Raw genomic sequence first — 21,814 nt, forward strand, 5'->3', positions numbered from 1 at the left:
GAAGATCGACAAGAAAGTCGACATCTGGAAACTGTACCAGTGAATGGAAAATTGACAAGAAAAGACTTGGAAATCATTGAAATAGATTCTGAAGGTGAAGAGAATCTGTTAAAGGGAAAGATAACTGAGGATTCGGTTGTCTCTATCGAAGACAAAGAAGCAGAACAAAAAGACGTTTCAGACCAGGAGAGTATCGAAAGGCAGAGAACAAGCTCTGGAATAAGGAACAGAAATCCGAAATCTGGGAAGTTGGGGGTAATTGAAGAAGAGGAAGAAGACGAATTACCGAGTACCAGTGATGGAAAACAAAGTGAAGTTCCTGAAGCAGTGAAATTGCCGAATAGAGAAGTTCCTGAGTCAATTGAAATTTCAGACTACGAAACTGAACAAAGTGACGTGGATGGTGAAAGTGAAAACAGAAAGAAAAGGACTTGGAAGTCAGAATCAAATAATTCTGAACCAAGGAAGAAGTACGTGAGAAAAGCAGACTACTGGCCTGGTGGAAGATTGAGAGTCAGGTTGATCAAGAAACCAAAAGAACAAGTCGAAGAAATCAGTAGTCAAAAGAGTCCTGGAAAAGAAGTTGGAGTTGGAAGGAAAATTGAAGTGGTATCGAGAAAAGGAAAAAGAATAGTAAGACCAAACCAAAAATACAAGTCTCCTGAGTGGACTTATTTAGTAATTCCACCCGTTATTGACATATATGGTAGTAGTGAAGAAGAAAACGAAATCCAAGAAATTAGTGACAATGATTGAAGTACAGAAATATTAAATTGGCAAGAGGCTGAAGAAAATTGGTTAGTTGACACAAGGTCGAAGAAAAACTGTTTAGTTGAAGAAAACTTATGTATGACATAAGGTCGAAGAAATCTTGTTTGGGGTTTAAAAAAAAAAAAAAAAAAAATATTTTAAAAGGGGGGTGTAAATATAAATTTAGATTTAAAAAATTTTGTTTTATTTTGTTTTATTTTGAGGCAAAACTAACCAAAAATGCCTTATGTTAAGGAGAGCACTTCAAGGTGTTCTGTTTTTAAGAGATGCTGTAAGATGACTCTGGTGTGTCTGCTCATTTTAATTCTGCTCTGGTTGGTTTTAGCTGTGATTATCCCTTTGGAGATGAACAGAGAATTACACAAAGTTAACATAACAAGCAAAGCTCTGGTTAGCCAAACTAAACATAGTGCGTCTGCAAAAGTTATTGATCATCAGCCTAACATTCATCAAGATAAATCAATTAGTGATTTTTCAAGTAATACATTCACAAAGCTATTGAGTGAATATGTTAAGGTAATGGATGCAAAAGACTGCTACGTCTGCGTTAAGTTACCTGCTTCTGTTTCTGAGGGAGTAACATATAATATGCTTCCTCTCACTTATGGTGTAACATGTAGTGTGTTAACTAGCTTATTTTATCAAACTGGACGCTTAGAATATTACTATTCAGATTTTGACGAGATTTTTGCAAATATTAAGATTGAAAATGCTTTAAATAAGCATAAGAAAGCAAAGCAAATGAGAGAATTTTTCCTAGTTACTAACGAACTCACTTATGAGTATGCTTATAAAAATAATCTAACTTGCAAATTAAGTGCTGAAGGAAAGAAATTTTTGAATATGGTTGAGGAGAGAAGAGCAATTTATAAGAGGAATGAATTAGTCAAGCAGACTAAGTCTAGATTCTGGCAAAAAGAGGATGAAAAGTTAAATGGCAAAATGCTTGAAAATATTGCAATTCACATAGACAAACCAGTTAGTGGAAAGCTTTGCATTAGGAGAGATAACACACTTTTTGATAATTACTTTGTAGGTGCAAGTAACTGTGAAGATACTTATCAGATATTGGGAGGTTGGGGATTCAAAGGTGGAAAGGATCCAATCTTTCCTGGGATTTATTTTGTTTGTGGTGACAAAGCCTACTACAACCTTCCAGACCACTGGTATGGAACTTGTTATGTGGGAATTGTTTTTCCTAAAGTGTTTCATGTTGACAGAGATTCAGAAGGATTGTTTAAAATTCATAATTATGTAAATAGAGTTAAAAGAGAAACTTTTACTGAAGTTCTGGGAGATATTTTTCAAGCAGTAATACCTTTTGTTGGTATAACCTTAAATGCAGGGAGAATCAGAAAATTGTCCACTATAGTTGATAGATTATCAACTGACACAGCTGATGGGTTCCAATTAGTGAATGTTGAAGTTATTGCAATTAGATCCATGGTAATTCAAGACCGCCTTGCTTTAGACATACTCCTAGCAAAAGAGGGAGGAGTCTGTGGCATTTTACATGTACAACATTGTTGCACATATATACCTGACGAAAGTAAGAATATTGAAATGTACATCAAGAATATTACACAAATGCATTCAGAGATAATTCCTTTAGAAGAAGATGATTTTACAGGGAAACTTTCAAAAAGGTTCCAAGCAATTAAAAACTGGTTTCACGATATTGGAAGTTCAATTCTTGGCAAGATTTTGGCACCTTTGATTATAATAGTATTCATTTTTATTTTGACCAAAATAGGTTGTTTGTTACATAAAAGAAAGAAGCAGTTGAAAGAGAAGAAAAGAATCTATAAACTTAGAAAAGAAGAAGAAAGGGAGATCGAATTACAGGAGTTACATAGAGAGCGTTATGCTAATTCCAAAGATTATGCAGAAACAGACTTTTAGGATTACTGATACAAATGAATTTGAATCGATTTCTCGGAAGTTTAAATTACCAAAATTTTTGGGTGCTGGTGTGGTGATTTGTTAATCACCAGATGAGGGAGTTGATGGAGCGAGATAGAAAACAAAATTTTGTTTAAACTCGTGAAGTCATATTTCCATAACATGAATAATAATATTAATGATTTGTGATATGTCGTGCTAATACAACTTAGATTAAACTTTACACATGGGGGGACTAACATGTGTGCTCATAAACGTGCATAATTGTTGCATCTTTTTGTTCGTGCAAAATAATAAAATAATTTATTGTTTTCGTTTTTGTCACTACTAACTGCTGCAAACTTAAAAGAAGCATGTGCTTGTTTTGCTTTTCCTTGTCTGTGTGATGTCATTTCTACTATTCTAGGTGCACATAAGTCTCATGGATTAATGAAGACTGGTAGATATAAACGCTGCTTTATTTGTTTGCATTTGCTAGGTAACATTTGATTAATCGGGTGGGTTAATTAATTAGTAAATCCTGGGGTGAATACAGAATCTACATTATTTCTTACATTAATACTTTTCTTGTGTTTGTTTTATACTAGAAAGCATAAGTTGCCTGCTTTTGGGCCTAGTTTGCTCGAGTTGCTAAAAGCTGAATTTTACTTCTGCAAAAGTCACGAGACGCCCATTCTGAAATAAAGTGTTCGTCAAAAGCTGCATTCACAAAGCAAAAACTGACGTGCTATCATCATTCTGTCGGACGTGGCCAAGGTCGAAAAAGAACATTTTGTCAGCCCTTAACTTGGCATCCGCGGAAGTCAATTGGAAGCAGTGAGAACATTATTGTACATTTGTTGCAAACCTAGGAAGCTCCTGGTTGCATTCGGAAAGGACAATGGTCCTTAAGAAAAGTGACCTAATGGAAGATTTGAAATGTGGGTGACATGTCACTTGTCACTCTCAGCCAATGGGACGTCGAAGATTTCTGAAAACTTTCCTTTGCGTAGTTTAGTTAGTGTAGAAAGGTATAAAAAGTCATGCCCCTAGGGATGGGCTGGCTGCTGCTTTCTGACTTTCCGATGAGGGTGAAGTGCTGTCGGACATTGCGTGGAGCACGTAAGAATCCTCAAAGAACTTTACTTTAATTTCTATCTATTTAGCTCAGTTAGGGACTTAGGTTTTAGAAATGCTAAACTTTAAATACTCACTTTAACTTTGATTCACTTGCTTAATTTGTATATTTTCTCACGTTTCTTTACAATCATGCTTGCTTTAATGCTAATAAATTACTTTTATAAAACTATCAATTGAAATACTATAATTTAGTAAATAAAATCTTACTTTTGACAAACAAGCTGGTCTTGATTATTCAGAAGTGTAGGTTACTATTAGCTAGATCACGTCGCCAATGGTGGTCGTTTAAATAGTTAGGATTTGTTACAATGACAATATTCTTTCCGCTAATGTTTAATATTGTATATAGTTTGTAAATTAGGTGTATATAGATTTAATCCGACCACCTGATTCAGTAGGCCCAAAATATGTCAAGTTTATAAATGGGTCCTTAGTTTAGTATAGAATTTTGTTTATAGGTTATGAAGTTGGGTAGCGTTGTTTATGATATATTTTCTATAGGCCGCTGGATCACCCCTAACTCTAATGCATGATCCTGCATATGTACCTGCTTCCATATATCCACCAGTACCAACAAACCAAAGAACCATTTAATATCAGCTAACGTCATCACTGTGGAGGAGGCTGCCTCTGTCAGTTCTTTATAGTATGCAATGGGATTTTTCCGGGGGTCTGGCTGCTGACTCTTCAGGGTTAGGACCTCACTCCTCTTTGAAAGGAGCATAGATCCACTGTTCCTGAAACCGAGCATCAACCTGTGGTCTAATTACCGTGTCCATGGAGTCACGCAGTTCTGGAATTACAGGATGGTAATTGGGATGGACCTCCCTCATAGGGTGCTGTGTTCCTATTGTCAGAAACTTTTGGAGCAGTCTACCATGGTCCCGCACCAGGGTCGATACGTTAGCAAAAAACCTCTTTAGGAGCCATACCTGCAGCATATACCCTGTCCCATATGTCATATATTATCTGCGGTACAACACCCTGAAAACACAGTTCCCACAGTCCTATTACCGTGACTGACATGTGCTTAAGAGCATGTTGTTGTACAAAGAGCTCATAATCTGTCGTCACACTCCACACATCTTCCAAAATATAGGTCAGGTTTCGAGCCCACTGAGCTGCCTGATTCCCACCATTCGCATCTCTTCATCACCCACAGCAAAACGCACCAACACTTTCTACATGTGATCCCGTGCTGATACCCAATTCTCTTCATGCATCCCACGCACAGGTGTCTCAGCCTTTGACAATATTTGGGTGTTCACATTCAAGGGGGAAAGATTGGATGCAGAAACAGGTATCATCATGTAGGGAGACAGAGTTGTTGGACAGGACAGGAGAGCTGACAGCTCCTGCCTCCATAACTAGTATGGGTGGAGGAGAAGTGTGTGGGGCTGGGGCTGATGCAGTAGTGCCAGAAACGGAAAGACTAGAGAGGGCGGCACTAGGGGATGAAGACTGGGACATCAGGAGGGTCGGGTATATCTGTTCAGTGGCCTAAGGAGGTGGGGGGGGAGAATCCAATTGCTCTTCTACAAAATCATCACCTTCCTCTCTAGTAACATAACATTTATCAAGACAAGACACTCAAGACACGCAAGGAGCTCAAGACACTCAACAATGAGGGCTCTGATATTTCTCTGTACGCGGACTTTACTCCCCAAATGCATGAAGCACAGCGTCAATTCGTCCCAGCAAAGAGGATGCTCCATGAGTTTAATTTAGAGTATGCAATGTTATACACAGCGCAATTATGAGTGATGGTGGAGAAGTAGCTCAGATTCTCCGCCTACCTAAAAAGCCTTCAACAAATAATCAAGAAGATGGAAGCAACCATGAAACGTAGAGGGACCTCAGGCACTCTTGACCAACAAGCTGAGTGATCAATGGATTGGGTGCTTAGCTACCTAACTAGACCTTTGTTGAAACTGCACTCAGCATCAGAATTGGCTAGCTCCCTGCACACAATATGCGGCAGTCTACTTTATTTGCATCTGAGATGCTGACAACTTGGTAAAATTGTTTATTGTGTGTGGGGTGGTGGGGATCCCAAAGACTGGCCACTTGGGGGCCTTTGCTACTGTGCTAGAACTGGTGCATATGCATCGACCCTGGACACATGCCTCTGTGTGGGGTGATGGGTGGCGCCACATGTTTGGACGTTCCTGGGGGGAAATGTTGTTTATATTTAGATATGATGGAACAGCGATAAAGGTAATACAGCAAGGATAAGCATATTTGGAATCATGTAAACAAAGAAAATGCAGCACTCTTGGCCACTGAGTGTTACCACACTGACTGTTTGAATAGGATATGTAGGACCAACTTTTTCCTCTTTCTTTCTCTTTCTTTTCTCTTTTCTTTGAAGTTCATATGGGAGCTGCAACCGGGGGATACTTGTAAGCTGCACCTCATGTTTAGAGACACAGCGTGGACGGGAGTGGGTGGGGGGCACAGGGTGCTTATGCGATTGCATTGTGACTGTTGCCAATATCGATGGGACGGACGGGAGGCCTGCACTGACAAATTTACCTGACAGTACTAACTCAGTGTCCAATGGGCACACTGCCCTATGGTTCTTTACGTTGAATGTGAGGGTCCTAAATTATCACTATAAAATATGCAAAATAGTCTCATATCTCCAAGGACACAATATAGATGCGCCCATACTGCAAGAAATGCACCTGGCAGCCCAGACCAGACTCCTAACACAGCATAGAATGAGGGGAATGTGCTTGGATGCTAGGTTCACTTCACATGCATGTGTCTGATGCAACTCCTCCATTACACTTATAAAGGTACTCTCAGATACAGATGGTAGATTCATGATCACGCTCTGCAGACAAGCCGAATTCAAGGCATTACTAATCGGCATCTATAGCCAAAATGATGGCAACCTGCAATTTTACTATGCATTACACAATATAACGTTAGCATACAGCCATATACCGCACATATGTGGAGGGGATTTTAACTGCATGATGACCCAAGAGCTGGACAGATCCAAAGGTCCAACATGTAGACCTGCGGCGGCAGCATGAACTATCACTGCTATAGCCGAGACTAGTGGACTGGTGGACATCTGGCGACAAACTAACCCCCAAGGTAGAGAGTACACACATTATTCTACTGTTTACGATGTTCACATGTGCAATGATATTTGGCTAATATCCCATTCCCTACTGCCACACTTAGAGGCTTGCGAACACGTCCCAACACTCTGCATGTTAAGGATGTGCAGCATTGGGTGGTGCCATAGCAGTTCCCACAGTACTCACTACTGGACCCAGTGTTTCAAAAGCACCTTGCACAAGCAATTGATGAATACTTTGCCACTAATAAGGGCAGTGTCACAAAAATGTCCACGCTCTGTGAGGCCTTCAAGACATATTTGGGGCATTACGATTTCAAAGCATGCAGGAGTTCTGCGCTCGATTAGGGGTCCACTGCGGAAATTAGAAAGGTAGTTAAAAGTATTGGAAATTAAACTGACACAGGGGCTAGTCCATACACTGCAGGCCCAGTTTAAAATTGTGCATGAAGAAATCAATGAGCTAGCACAAGTCGAGATCATAGATTTGGGAAAAGAAGCCACTGCCAGGGTATACGGGGAGGGTGAGAGACATGGGGCAATGCTGGCAGCCCTGGTCTGACCAAGCAGAACTGTAAACGAAGTGCTTCAAGTGCAGGATGGTAAGGGTGAGCCTATTGTCGGAGCGCTGCAAGTTGTCAATAGATTCCGTGGATATTAATCTGACCTTTACACTTCCCGCTCAACTTCAACAGGGGAGGATGACTCGGATTACTTGCCCCACATTAAAATGCAGTGGCTCACCAATGAGGATAGGGAACGACTGATAGTTCCTCTCTGCCCTACAGAAATAACCGCTGCACTGAGAGAGATGCCTAGCGCGAAGGCGCCTGGATCTGATGGCCTAATTGTGGCCTTCTATAAGGCGTATCAGGGCAGGCTGATTCCCCACCTGGTGAACCTGTTTGAAGAGATGGCTTGTGATGGCACCATGCCTGTAACCATGCGTGAAGCGATGCTGATAGCTATACGAAAACCAGAAAGCCAGCAGAGCACTGCTCTTCTTATCAACCCTTGCAACTGCTAAACACTGACGCAAAATTATTCACTAAGATACTAGCGAATAGATTAGCCCCTCTGCTTCCACGCATTATCAGACCTGAACAATCTGGGTTTGTTCCTGGACGAAGCTTGACCCATAACCTCCGAACTCTGTTTGGCACTGTCACTTTAATCGACCCGGCGGTTCACGCTGCAGCTATGGTCCTAGATGCCGAAAAGGCATTTGATTATGTAGAATGGCCTTTCATGCTGGGGGTGCTGCTTTGGGTGGGAGTAGGGGAAGTCTACATTAAACTAATACAAGTTTTGTACATGAATCTCACGGCATGCCTGTACATGAAGGAATACTGTCAGCTCATATTGTTCACGCGTGGGACCCGACAGGGTTGCCTGCTCTCCCCCTTTATATATGCACTGGTGGCTGTACCCTTGGCATGCGCTTTATGCAAATATCATTCACACGAGCCATTCATTTCCCCATTTATAAATGAATCATTACAACATACACATATGACACCCTGCTGTACGTTAGAAACCCCAAGCAGGATTTAATGCCAGTGCTGCAGGTGGTGGTATGTTTTGGCAGACTCTGGAGACTGAGAATCAACTGGGGAAAATCAATGATATTTCCGCTCAAAACCTCTACTATACCCACCCAAACTGAATTCCCACTTGTTTGGACTAACAAACCAGTGCAATACTTAGGAATACAGGTGCACTCAAATTCTGATATGGTAATTAGGGAAAAATATGGGAAAGCGGTGCAACAACTGACGGAAGCGGTAGACTGCTGGATACGACTGCCTCTCTCACTACTGGGCCATATAGCGCTTATGAAGATGATAGTTCTCCCTAGATTTCTCTTCCTGTTTGTTAACATACCAATACTGCTTTCAGGAGCAGTGTTTTTTATGTTACGCACACTCATGGTCTGATTAGGTTGGGCAGGGAAACAACCATGCGTAGGATGGAAAACACTGACCCTCCCCTACAATATGGGCAGACTAGACGCTCCAGACTTAGAAAAATATTCCAGGGTTGCACAGATCATGCACAGGTATTATTGGTTTCACGGACCCCAAGAGTTGCCACATTTGTATTTGGAAAGAGAAGCCTCTGTTCCTATATCGCTCCCACGCTACCTGCTAACTACGACACAGCGCAGGTTTTGAGTAATTGTCCTCATAGGCACTACGAGTTATCTAATTCAGAAAGCGGTGAATGAAAGCCAGGCCTTGCTATTGTATTTATCAAAACTCCCTATAGAATGGTCCACATGGTTCCCATTCAGAGCTGATGGTGGAGTAAAGCCAGCACTAAAACAGGCTAAAATACATAATATGGAGGATTTTTTCAAGGATGGAACCCTGCGACCCAGGGGATAGATCCTAGAATTTGTATCTGGCACCCCATTAAGTGTCACATATAACTTCCATAGACCATACCAATTGATGCGCATGATATTGAGTGGAGACAAGACAGAATCACCTGAAACACTCCCTCTAACATCCGTATTGCAGGCGACTTCCCCAGCCCATGGGATCTCTATATTGTACAAATGATTGAGACAAAATGATAATTTGACTAGTAGGAAGGAAAAATTGGAATGGCAGGAAGACTTGAACATAACAATAACTGACAAACAATGGACACACTGCTACTCAGCGATTAAGAGCATATCGCAAAATGGCAGACAAAGACTATTTGAAATTTAAACTTTATTGTTTAGTTAATTAAAACCATAACAATTTGATGTTTATCGCACAACAGGTATACACATTTATAAAATTATCATTAAAAATGAGTGATAAAAAGGCTTATGATAAAAATGCAGGGTAAAACTCAATAATTTTCCTACTGTTATTTACATCACTATGAGGATCATTGAGTCAGAAAAAACTCAAATCATTAACAATTTAAATCTTCTTGTTGCTTTATGCGTTTCTCAAATGCCTGCAGGAACTTCACCAGCTTGCAATGTATTTGAGGAGCGGTTATGTCCAGGCTTCCAATAATGGCAGATCTGCATGTTCGTAGTCTCCTGATCCGAAAACTTTCCTTTAAAAAGTATGAACGTTCCTTGGACAACATCTTACAGTGACAGATTATGTGTATTATATCTTCTTTATGGCTACCACACAATCGACATGTAACAGCAGCATGCTGTTTCCAGGCAGGATCATCGGCTAGTGTCGGAAAGACACCGAATCTCAGATACATCAGCTTTCTCTTAGTAAATATAGAGTAGGTTGTTTCCATGTATATTGCTGGTGTCAATGTCTTATAGCCATTTATCACAGCCCATGAGCGCGATCGATGGGAGAAAATGTCTTTGTCCAAAACTAATGAATGTAGTTTGTCCACTTTATTTAGGGTCAGTTTAGTGCAGCAAATGACAGATTTTTATCCCATAAAGTTTTTGAGCAGGATGTCTCCAAAGCATGCGCGAGGAATTGATTTGCTTTTGATTTTTTTTTTAGATTTGAGCTCTTGCCATAGATAGGTGTTAAGATTATTATTACATGCTGCTTGCTTGATCTGATACCACACCTTAATGTATGAGTATAATCTGCCCGGTGTTTCATTTTTTAGTCCAAATTAAAGTCGCATTTGCGCTGGTGATGAACTGCTTGGTAATCGTAATACCTTTTTGTAAATGTTAGTTGTCAGGCTGTTTAATAAGTCCGCGTCCTTTCCATGCATTGCCACACTTGCATAGGTCAGGGTTGGGAGCACTTTGTTTGCCATCAGAGTTAATAAGGGTTTGAGTGATGGCCCTTCCAATTTTTTTGTCAAAGTACTTAGTCCAAATAATAGGGCACCTGCTCTTTGAGTAAGATATTTCCTCTGTTCTTTGAAGTTAAGTTTATTGTCTATAAAAAAAAAACAGGTATTTTTATGCTGAGACTTTCTCTAACGGTTTTCCTTTTAGCCAAATATCAAGATGCGAGCCACGGCGGTTGGTAATCATTATGGTTTTGGTTTCTGAGATGTTTAATGCCAGCTTGTTTGCCGACAGGAAAGCCGCGAGTTCTGTTACTAATCTGGTTAGTCCCACCTTTGTTAGGCTCAGAAGTACTATATCATCTGCGTAAGCCAGATGGGTGAGCTGTAAAACACCTAGTTTCGGTGGATGGGCATTGCAATGGTTCAGTTTCCCGGAAAGATCTGAAATGAAGAGGTTGAATAGATGTGGAGCAAGAACACACCCTTGTTTGAGGCCAATCGTTGTGGGAACTTTTCTCGACAGTCGTGATTCATCACCTATTTTTACTTGCGACCAAGTATCCGTGTAAAATAGCAGCAAACCCCTTAGAATGTTCTCCGGTATTGCCCATGTTCTCAGCTTTGCCCACAATAGGTTGCGATCTACACTGTCAAAGGCCGCCTGAAGATAAATAAAACACATATTCAGGTCCTGTTTACTACTCATGCAGTTTTCCGCAATCATAGTGATGGATAGGATGTTTGCTGTTGTTCCAATCCCCTTCCTGAACTCCGTTTGATTGATGGGGATCAGGGCTTTTTCGCCTGACCAGGCAATCAAATCGCTTAATAGTAAAGATGCAAAATATTTTGCCTCGACGTCCTGCAACGCTATCAGACGATAGTTGTTTGCTAATGATCTATCCCCACCTTTACAGATTGGCATGAATATTGATCCTTGCCAGCTTTCAGGTACTTGATTCAAGTTTTGCACATCTGAGAACAGTTCCGCCAGGCAAGGTCCCCAAAATTCAGGGGCATATTTGTACGCCGCTTGTGGGATGCCATTCGGACCTGGCACCTCATTAGTTTTTCCTTGTTTGATTATTTTAATTATTTCTTCTGCCGTAAATGGATTACTCTGTACCCGGTATGTTACAATGTATGCTGGTCGATGTTTTACTCCAAGGTTCTTCTACGGAGCACGTTTCATTTTGACTTTTTGTGCATGGGTCACTACTTTGTGTTATTGTCGTGGTGTCTGTAAATTTTGTTGCAAGAAACACTGCCCACTCCGATTCCTGCACGTTGGAACTTAGGACGTTACGGGGTCTTGTTAGGTGATTTATTGTTTGCCAAAATATATTAGTATTCTGAAGTTTTGAACTATAAATTAGTTTTGACCAGAAGCTATCGTTTGTTGACCTTTTAAGTTCCCAGATCATATTTTTATATTCTTTTCTTTGTGCACAGAAGCTGACCCATTGGGTTGTGCCATGGTCTGCCGACTGTAACTTCCTTTGAGATTTTCGAAGAAGTCTTCGCAGGTCTTGTAACTCTTTCAGGTGTTTTTTCTGTGATCCGTCAGTGCTGGATTTCATGACACACAGTTTCATCTTTTGTTTTAATTTTGACAGAAAGAGAGGCCATCCTTGAATAGCGACATTGAGAAACTCCCTATCTCGGTCAGTGTGTCCTTTATTGTAGAGAACCACTCATATTCATTTGTGTTGGACCAATTAATCTGTTTCAAATTGACAGAGCTTAACTGGCCTTCTGGTATATATGACGGTTGCAATCTTTCCTTATCGAGGTTAAAAATGGTGTGTTGTACTGCATGGTCACTCCGCAGGGTAAAGACTACTGCACTTCAAATGGCTCAATAGAGTATACTACACCCCACCCCGAATATGCAGATATGGGCTGTGAGAAGATGACCAATGCGTAAGATGCGGCTCTAGGAACACTGGATTCTGTCACCGTGCTTGGTTCTGCCCTAGGATACATGTACTCTCGTTGGAAGCAATGGCAGAATTACAGGGAATGGTAGGACAGGCAATAGCAAACTCCCCCACACTGGCACTACTGGGGCTAACCTCTGAGGTACCAAAACCACATGGAAAATTAGTGACAATGGGTTTGCTGCTACCCAAGAGACGAATAGCGATGCATTGGATTAAGGGCCCAATACCGACAATTTCAGAGTGGTACGCAGATATGACTTATTGCAACACCCACACAGACACGTTTAATGCCTTGATGCCAACTCCGAGCAGACCCCGAGATATATGGGGACCTTTTAAAGCTTATTTACATAGCAAAGCAGGAGGTGACATTGAAGTGAACAGTCAACAATCAGGATGCAGGGAGAGCGGTCTGGGCGCTCATGCTACAAGCCCAGGACCATAATACTGAGCATGCCGATTGATTTGGTCTGTTTGAGTAAATGTCTTCAGGATATAGTCAATTGACAATGGGACGAAGTACAATATAGCTATGTGGAGGGGTAGTGCCGATAAAATGTAGCGCAATAAGGGACCTCGTATGGGTTATTATGCAAGATCCTGTTCCGAAATGAGCTTCCCAATTGCCATAAGTTTGATATATGATTATATTGGTTAATATGCCAACACCATGAAATGTAATTTACTTGAAAATGATAAATCCTTTTTTTATAAAAAGTTGTAGTACAGAAATAATAGTATTTTAGTTGTAGCTTAGTATATATCTTTAAGTCTCAGCAACGTTTATGAAACACACCCATGGGATGATGTCATTAGTGATGTAATTTGAGATCTCATCAGTGATGTCATCAGTGATGTCACTGACCATGTCATGAGTGATGTAATTTATAAGGTTATAAGCAGTATATTGAGAGTGTAAGTTAGTTACCTCAGGTAATTATAATGGCTGAATTTCTATGGTTTTGTATGAGTAAAATCTGAGCCTAACTATAATGTCCCTGTAACCTGTAGTCCTATAGTTAGTTCAGCGTTTCCATAGGAAATGCATTTTTCTGTTGCTAACAACATTGGCACTGTTTGGCGAATCACCACAAAAAATGTGCTCCTTTTTGCTTACTTTGTGCACAAATATTTTGGAGTGGCCCTTCAATCAGGGGCTGAGAAAATAGCAAACGCAAAATCTCCATGAATTTTCCAGATACTCCTTTGGGCAGCACAACTGCTGAAAGGAATTGCACCAATTTTCTCAGGAAGCTTGAATTTGGTGCACTGACTGTGCTTTTTCAATCTGATGTTCATTTATTCAGTAGTTTTTGAGAAATTAAAGCTAAAACATATTTTTATGTCTGGACAGTTATGTCTGTGAGATTTTTGCGAGACTCTTGTGGGAGTTCCAATTTGAAAATAGAGCATTCAAATTGGCCTATGGAGCTATTTTTCCCCTGGACCATCTCACTCAAGCTGGAGTTACACTCCCGTGGTAGCAAGTGCTAGATGTTGGTTCGATGTTGGAAGGAAGCCATTACAGTACTCAAGGACTAAGTCCACTGTCCAGAACTTGTTTAAAAAAATAATAAGGGGGCAGGGAGAGATTCTGTGCCCCCCTAGACCCCATTGGAGGAGAACCCTGTTGGACCAAAATGATTAAACGTTTCTTTTTTCCATGATCCTGTTTCACTCCCATGGGATCATGGAACAAAATCCAAAATGGCGCCTAGGGAATAATTATTTAATTAAGGGGAGGGAATGTGTAGCCCCCTTCCTGAGCCATTGTTGGCCCTAAGGACCCGAAATACAGGTGCCTAATTCAATGATTATGGGGAGGTGCGTGCTAACCGACCCATTTTTGACCCAGGGGATCCCATTCCCTGGAGACCAATTTAATCATTTTAGAGAATTTTTTTGTGGAGTTTTAAATAGCGCGAACTAGACCCGACGGACACATTCATTATTGTTAGGCACAGGGAGATTAAGTGATTTGCCCAGAATCGCAGAATGTTGAGTGTCCTTGCCAAGACTCAAACCCGATACCCCAGCTCCGAGGTCGGCTGCCCTAGCCATTGGGCCACAGTGTTGTGCAATACCCATCCCGAGCGGTTTTGGCTCCAGGGCCACAATTTCCCTGGCCCAATTTTTAACAGCAGGGGGCATGCTGACCCCCTCCATGAGTCATGTTTCAGCCTGAGGGAGCCCATCCTCCAAGCCCAAACTATATTTTTAGTGGAAGAACACTTGCAGCCCCCTTTCCTGAGCCTTGAAAGGACCCTGGGGACTCCATTCCCCTGGGTTGCTATTTAAATTAAAAGTGAGTGGGTGTTTAAGTAGCTGTGTGCATGTGACCCATTTTGTATATGTCTGTGAGTGGGTGTCTGAGTGGCTGTATGGGTCTGCAAGTGGGTATGTGAGTGGTTATGTGGGTGTGCCAGTGTATATGTGAGTGGTTTTATGGGTCGGTGAGTTGGTGTATTAGTGGTCTGGTGGGTACGTAAGTAGGTGTGTGAGTGACTGTATGGGTGTGTTAGTGGGTGTATGAGTAGCTGAACAATTTTGTGTGTGGGTATGTGAGTTGCTGTGTGGGTTTATCAGTGGGCATGTTAGTGGCTGTATTGTTCTATGAGTGGGTGGCTGCATGGGTTGATTAGTGGGTGTATGAGTCACTGTATGAGTCAGTGAGTGGGTGTGTATGTGGTTTCCTGGGTATTTAAGTGGGTGTCTGAGTGTATTATGTGGGTGTGTAAGTGGCTGTGTGGGTGGGTTTGTGAGTGGCTCTATATGTATGTGAGTAGATATGTGAGTGGTTTTATAGGTCTAGGAGTGGAAGTATGGGTTCGTGAGTGGGTGTGTGACTGGGTATGTGGGTGTGTGAGTAGTTTTGAGGGTGTGAGATTGGCAAAATGGGTGTTTGAGTGAATGGTTACGAGTCTGTGTAGGTGTGTCAGTAGCTATGTGAGTGACTCAGTCACAAAAGAGCCTCACATGCCTCTTTATCCAAAAGGAGTCTACAGTTTTGCACAACATATCTACCCAACTGGATTAGTTTCCACTGGTTTATTACCAAGGGCTACCTTGTTGGGTAAATGTCTAGTGCGTATTCTATATTACATCTGCAAAGTGGATCACGTGGAAGTGTCTCCGGTGACCTTGTGTACGTTTTGGCAATGTAATTCTTCTGTGCGCAGCTTTACCTATAATATGTGATAACATGAATCCTCCAATAGAGAAGACAATGAGACTACAAAGAAGTAAATCTCAAATAAAAAGGGTACTTTCTCTTAGCTATACAAAGTAACTGCTTCTTTGTTTGGTGGAGATGTCCTCATATTCCACGGTATCAAGAATTTGTCCCCAAAATCAGCAGAAAACATGCTGCAGGCCTTTTGGTAAGCTGTTCATCATCCTGGCCAAAAGCAGGAAGACTTTTGCATACTACTAAGGAAGATGAGAAGGACCAAATGGACAGCGCTTTCAGGTAACTTTACACATTACATACTCATAGTAATTTAAAGGGAGAACCATGGCCTCTGCTCTCTCCAGGACAGGACATGAGAGAACCCACACATCACAGTCTTTACAGATTGCGCTCCAATAGATCAACAATGCATTCACCTCCACAAAGGATTTCAGATTGTCTTTCAATATGGAATTGCTGAGAGAACACACTTGCATTGCCTCCGGCAAACTTAGGAATTTCTTTTACAGGAGGAGAATGGGGCTGCACAGCCCATCCCTCCCCAGGCAAATTTCTGTCCCGGAAACCCATCCCGAGACCCAGCCTCTTTCTCCTGGGTGCACTGGAGCCCACCAAGGGCAACCAGTGTGCTGTTGGGTACAATGGGTTAAGCCTCAATGATCCCACAGTCACCGCCTCAGTCATGCACACACAGGGCTTTGGGGCAAAATGACCAGGGCTGTAGGAGACAGCAAGGCTTTTGGAGATTGCTAAAAACTCTACGGAGGTTCAAGAATCCATGGAAACCAATTCCCCAAGGCAACAGATACACTGTTGCTTGCATGCTGTTGGTGAGAGTCGGTGTAAAGTTCAGTAACTATTTTCTTTTCTAGAAGTCAAAATAAAGGGCATGTGGGCACAATGCTACAGAACAGAAGGGCACACAGGTTACTTCCAATGTAACATGGGCCTGAGAACAAACACTTGACTGTTCAAATGTGTTAAAAGGCTATTCCTGAAAACACCACAAGGTGGCATTAGAATATAATACATTTGAAGCTATTAAGATAACAAAGGTGCAAAACTAGTGTCACAGGTATATAACATATTATAGTTAGACAGAAAAATGCATAACTTAGCTACTAATACCATACATCATAGAAATATCATATAGGGAGCCTTAATATAATATTAATCATCTTTATAACTGTGTGTTTTTTTGTAAAGCCCCAAATGGCAAAGTGTATGTATGCACAGATGTGTGCCCCATACTCACTGCCTAAGGCACTAAGGGGCATATTACCAAGCAATAGCGCTAATTATCGCTATTGCTTGGTTAGAGACAAAAATGTATCGCCGACGTGCAGCGATTTTTATCGCAGATAAACCTTGGTATTACCAAGGTTTATCGCAAATGCGATAAAAATCGGCCGCAATGCATGAATATCGCTGAAAAGTCAGCGATATTCAGGCATTACCGAGCTAATGCTCTTAGCCAGGTTATCCACCTCCCATTGGATAACATGGCTAAGAACTGCTCAGGTCAGGTGTTAGCTTTTGGAGATATTCGCGCTTAGCGCGAATATCTCCAAAAGTTGGTAATAGGAGATAGCGATGTTAGCGACTGTTTCCAGTCGCTAACATCTTGACACGCCCACTTTGCATGTCATTAGTAATAAATTTCTCTGACATGCAAAGTGGGGCCCAAGATGGTCGCTATCTCCTACTAGCTGTCGCTAACTGGTGTTAGCGACAGCTAGGTAATAGGGAGATCATTTTATCTCCGCTTTCTTGGCTTTTAAAGCCAAAAAAGCAGAGATAAACCCCCCTGATAATATGCCCCCATGTTACACCCAACCGAATAACCCCAATCACGGCTGGATTGGACTTGGTTTGCTTGTTACGGTTCAGGGACCACCTATCCTGTCAGTTGGACTGTTCCTATTGGAGCAGGGTCAAGACTGATTTGCACATGACACAGTACAAATTGAGGTGGCATGGTGGGTAATAGACTGCCAATGGTTAGACTTATTTCTATTGAATTCTCACCCAATTTCATAAATGAACATCTCACAAAATTTTATTAACGAAAATGCCTACAAGGAGCTCATTCCATTACTCATGAATTCACAAACTGGCAAATCATTACACGACCAAAGCAGACGCGTTGGACTCCTATTTAAAATAAAGAAAAGCCAGCATGGACAATTTTTTAAAAAACACTCCAAGAGTACGCTAGCCTAGCCTCTCCATTACTTTCAACAAATATCAAACAATGAATTTATGGACCTGGTCAAATCAAGCAAGCCTCTCGGCAGCCCTTCTGGACCGTGTCCACTACAAACCTTCAAGGAAATTCTTCTAAATACTTCGGCTGAAACCAGTAAGAAGAATCATCAACAATTTCTTAACTACAGGACGATTTCCAGACGATCTAAAAAAGTCATATATACACCCATTACTAAAGAAAACACACCTGGACCCGCTTAGCCTCAACAACTACAGACCAATTACAAATGGACCTTACCTGGGCAAACTGATAGAAAGAGCAATATTCACCCAGCTGTCACAATTCATTGAAGAAAATTCCAAACTTTCTGACTTCAAAACAGGAATCTGTCCAGGAAGAGGCACAGAATTTGCTCTCATTGCCATCTGGGATGACCTGAAGAACACAGTGGACCGAACAGGGTTGCTGCACTACTTCTCTTGAACCTCTCATTTGCCTTTGAAAGGGTTGACCATGACACTGTAATACAAAGACTCTATGAAGCCGGCATAGAGGTGACTGTTCTCAACTGGATCATATCCTACCTTCAAAACAGAACTAACATCTTCCATACTCCCCCTTTCTCATACAAACCATACTTCACAAAGCAGGGGTCCCTCAAAGCTCTATCATCTCACCCATGCTTTTCAGCATTTATATGAAGTCATTACCAGCACTGATCAATCAGTTTCACCTCACATGCTATAACTATGCAGAAGACACAAAAATACTCCTTTAACTGGAAAGCCCCAAAGACTTTGGAACCTCACAACTTTTCAGTTGCCTCAGAGCAATGGATCATTGGATGACATGCAGCATCTCAAATTGAATTCCTCCAAAATCGAAATACTCATGGTGATTGGAAAAATTATGACCCTCTCTCCACCTAGCCTTACAATCTGGGAACACTGCCTAAAGTATTAAAGAAACCACAGAATTACCATGGCCTCTAAGCTATCATTGAATGCTCAAGTGGACAAACTAGCAAGAACAAACTTTGTTACAATAATAATTCTGTGACACACCCACTAACACAGAGACACAATTCCCCCCCCACTGGGATTTCAGACAAGGTCCAGGCTTCTATCTGTTTTTTTCTGTCTAAACTCAATTCCACCAATAACCTCTACCATGGACCATCTTTAACAGCTATGAAAAGACCGAAACGGATTCACATCAATTCTGCCAGACTACTCTTACATATAAAGCCACAAGCACACTTCTCCCCTACCTTGACAGACATATATTGGTTACCGGTTGCCAGAAGATGCACATTCAAACTGCTTTTTATCACCCACAAAACAATACTTGGAACAGGACCACTCTTCATCAGGAATAAAATTACCAAATACATTAAACAAAGGAACCTCCTTTCTAAATTGGCTTGGGGAGACGCCACACATTTTGGTGAAAGCTTGCGGGGGTGACGAGGCAAGGAACTACCAGCCCCAGGAAGCTGCGGGGCCATCAGCCGATCATCCGCCCCTCCCCCCTGTTATCGGGGGACTTAAAAAACTTCTTGCGCCTCCCGCTTCGCAGGAGATGCCGCGCATTTTGGTGAAAGCTTGCGGGGGTGATGAGGCGAGGAACTACCAGCCCCAGGAAGCCGCGATCCATCAGCTGATCATCCACCCCTCCCCACTGTTCCCAGGGAGCTTCGCGGGTGACGCCGCACATTTTGGTGAAAGCTGTTGGGGGTGACAAGGCGAGAAACACTAGCCCCAGGAAGCGCCGGGGTTATCAGCCGATCATCCGCCCCTCTCCCCTGTTCCCGGGGGGCTTCGTGAGAGATGCCGCGCATTTTGGTGAAAGCTGGCGGGGGTGACGAGGCGAGGAACTACCAGCCCAGGAAGTCGCGGGGCCATCAGCCGATCATCCACCCCTCCCCCCTGTTCCCAGGGGACTTAAAAAATATCTTGCATCTCCCGCTTCACGGGAGACGCTGCGCATTTTGGTGAAAGCTTGCGGGGTGACGAGGCGAGAAACTAGCAATCCCAGGAAGCCTGGGACCATCAGCCGATCATCCGCCTCTCCCCCCTGTTACCGGGCGACTTCAAAAACGTATTGCGCCTCCCGCTTCGTGGGAGACGCCGCGCATTTTGGTGAAAGCTTGAGGGGGTGACAAGGAGAGGAACTACCAGCCCCAGGAAGCCGCGAGGGCCATCAGCCGATCATCTACCCCTCCCCCCTGTTCCCAGGGAACTTCAAAAACTTCTTGTGCCTCCCGCTTCGCGGGAGACACCGCGCATCTTGGTGAAAGTTTGCAGGGGTGACGAGGCGAGGAACTACCAGCCCCAGGAAGCCACAGAGCCATCAGCCGATCATCCACCTCTCCCCCTGTTATCAGGAAGCATTTAAGTGAGCAGCAGTTCCCGCCACGCGGGTCGCGAGCGGGCGTGCACCGCGCTAAGCCCGGGCAAAGGGCGGGCCGTCTTTGGCCGTCTGGGGCCGGAAGTGGCCGGGTTGGGCCCCCCTTCTGAGAAGAGCTCCGGGAATACCTAGAGTGAGAGAGGACTTTGTCATTGGCCTGAACAGAGGTAGTTCTACCGTGTGAGGCTGACTGGACTGGGTATTCACTTTGAGTCTCTTTCATTTAACCGGGTGGTGGTTTTGGTCAGTCTGTGAGTTTGTGTCTGATTAGCTGGGGTGGTTTGGAGTAGTACTATTGTTGATTACAGTTGGTCTTGTGCCCAGAAGCTGTTGATGAGTGGTGTATAGTCTGCCAGTCATTCTATTTACAGAATTTAAACACAATGGCTGGCACTGTGCAAACAAGGTCCTCCAAACTGAGTTTGAACAATCCACCTAAATCCCGTTCTGTGACCAAACCAAAGGAAACCCCCCCAATGCCCGCACAGCCCACCGCAATAGATAGAATGTTGCATAAAGCTATTGATGAGGTCTCAAACAAAATTGAGCGGACTGAGAGGCGCCTGTCCTTAACCCCGCAACTTGACCTCATCTCCCTGTCTCAAGAGTCTGAGATTGACACGGCAATGACCCCCCCTAACACTCTCCTAGCGTCTCCTATTATTGATATCCCTTGCACTCAAACAGTGAATATCAACGACCCAGAGATAAGTAGAATGGGGGGAAAGTCACACACTGCAAAGAAAAGGGGGACTTGTGCCTGGAAACCTAGGCAGAGGAAGGGTAAAATAATCTCGGTCCCGATTGCCTCTAATACTGTGGTTACAGGGGAAAATTCGGAGTAAGCTACACACCCACAAGTACCCCCGAGCTGCGTTTCTCAAATAATGAGTGATCTGCAGAACCACTTTGAGCAGCTTATCAATACCCAGACGAAATTAATCATGAGCAGGCTAGACAAAGTGGTAACCCTAGTGAAGACGAGGGGGGTGGGTGCGGGTAGCACTTTGTCCACTGCACCATTTGTTATCCCTAATGTGGCTGAGACATTCAACATGAACCTGCCTGTTGTACAACTGAGTAGACTCCCAGCTGGGCAAACTTCTGTCAATACACGCCGATTACACTGTATAAACCTACCCCCAGAGGCGGCCCCATACGTTATCATACTCACAGGGGTCCCAGAGCTGAAGCCCTACTGTACAGAAGTCTATGACGAGCTGAAGAACAAAGTCATGTTCTGGTTGAACAGTAATAGGCCGCTAACAGGGAACGAACAGGGGGAAATTTTGTTTGTGCGGAGGGTGACCTGGTTAGGGAATAGGCATAAGGATGTTACCAGTGACTGCGTAGTGGTAAATTTTAGGGATCGCAGAGCAGTCGACCATATACTAAGCTGGGGGCCGGTCAGCCAACTAAGCAACATTAGATCTCTACCATTGGGTTTC

This window comes from Lissotriton helveticus, chromosome 11, assembly GCF_964261635.1.
Source record: "Lissotriton helveticus chromosome 11, aLisHel1.1, whole genome shotgun sequence".
Taxonomy (NCBI): Eukaryota; Metazoa; Chordata; class Amphibia; order Caudata; family Salamandridae; genus Lissotriton; species Lissotriton helveticus.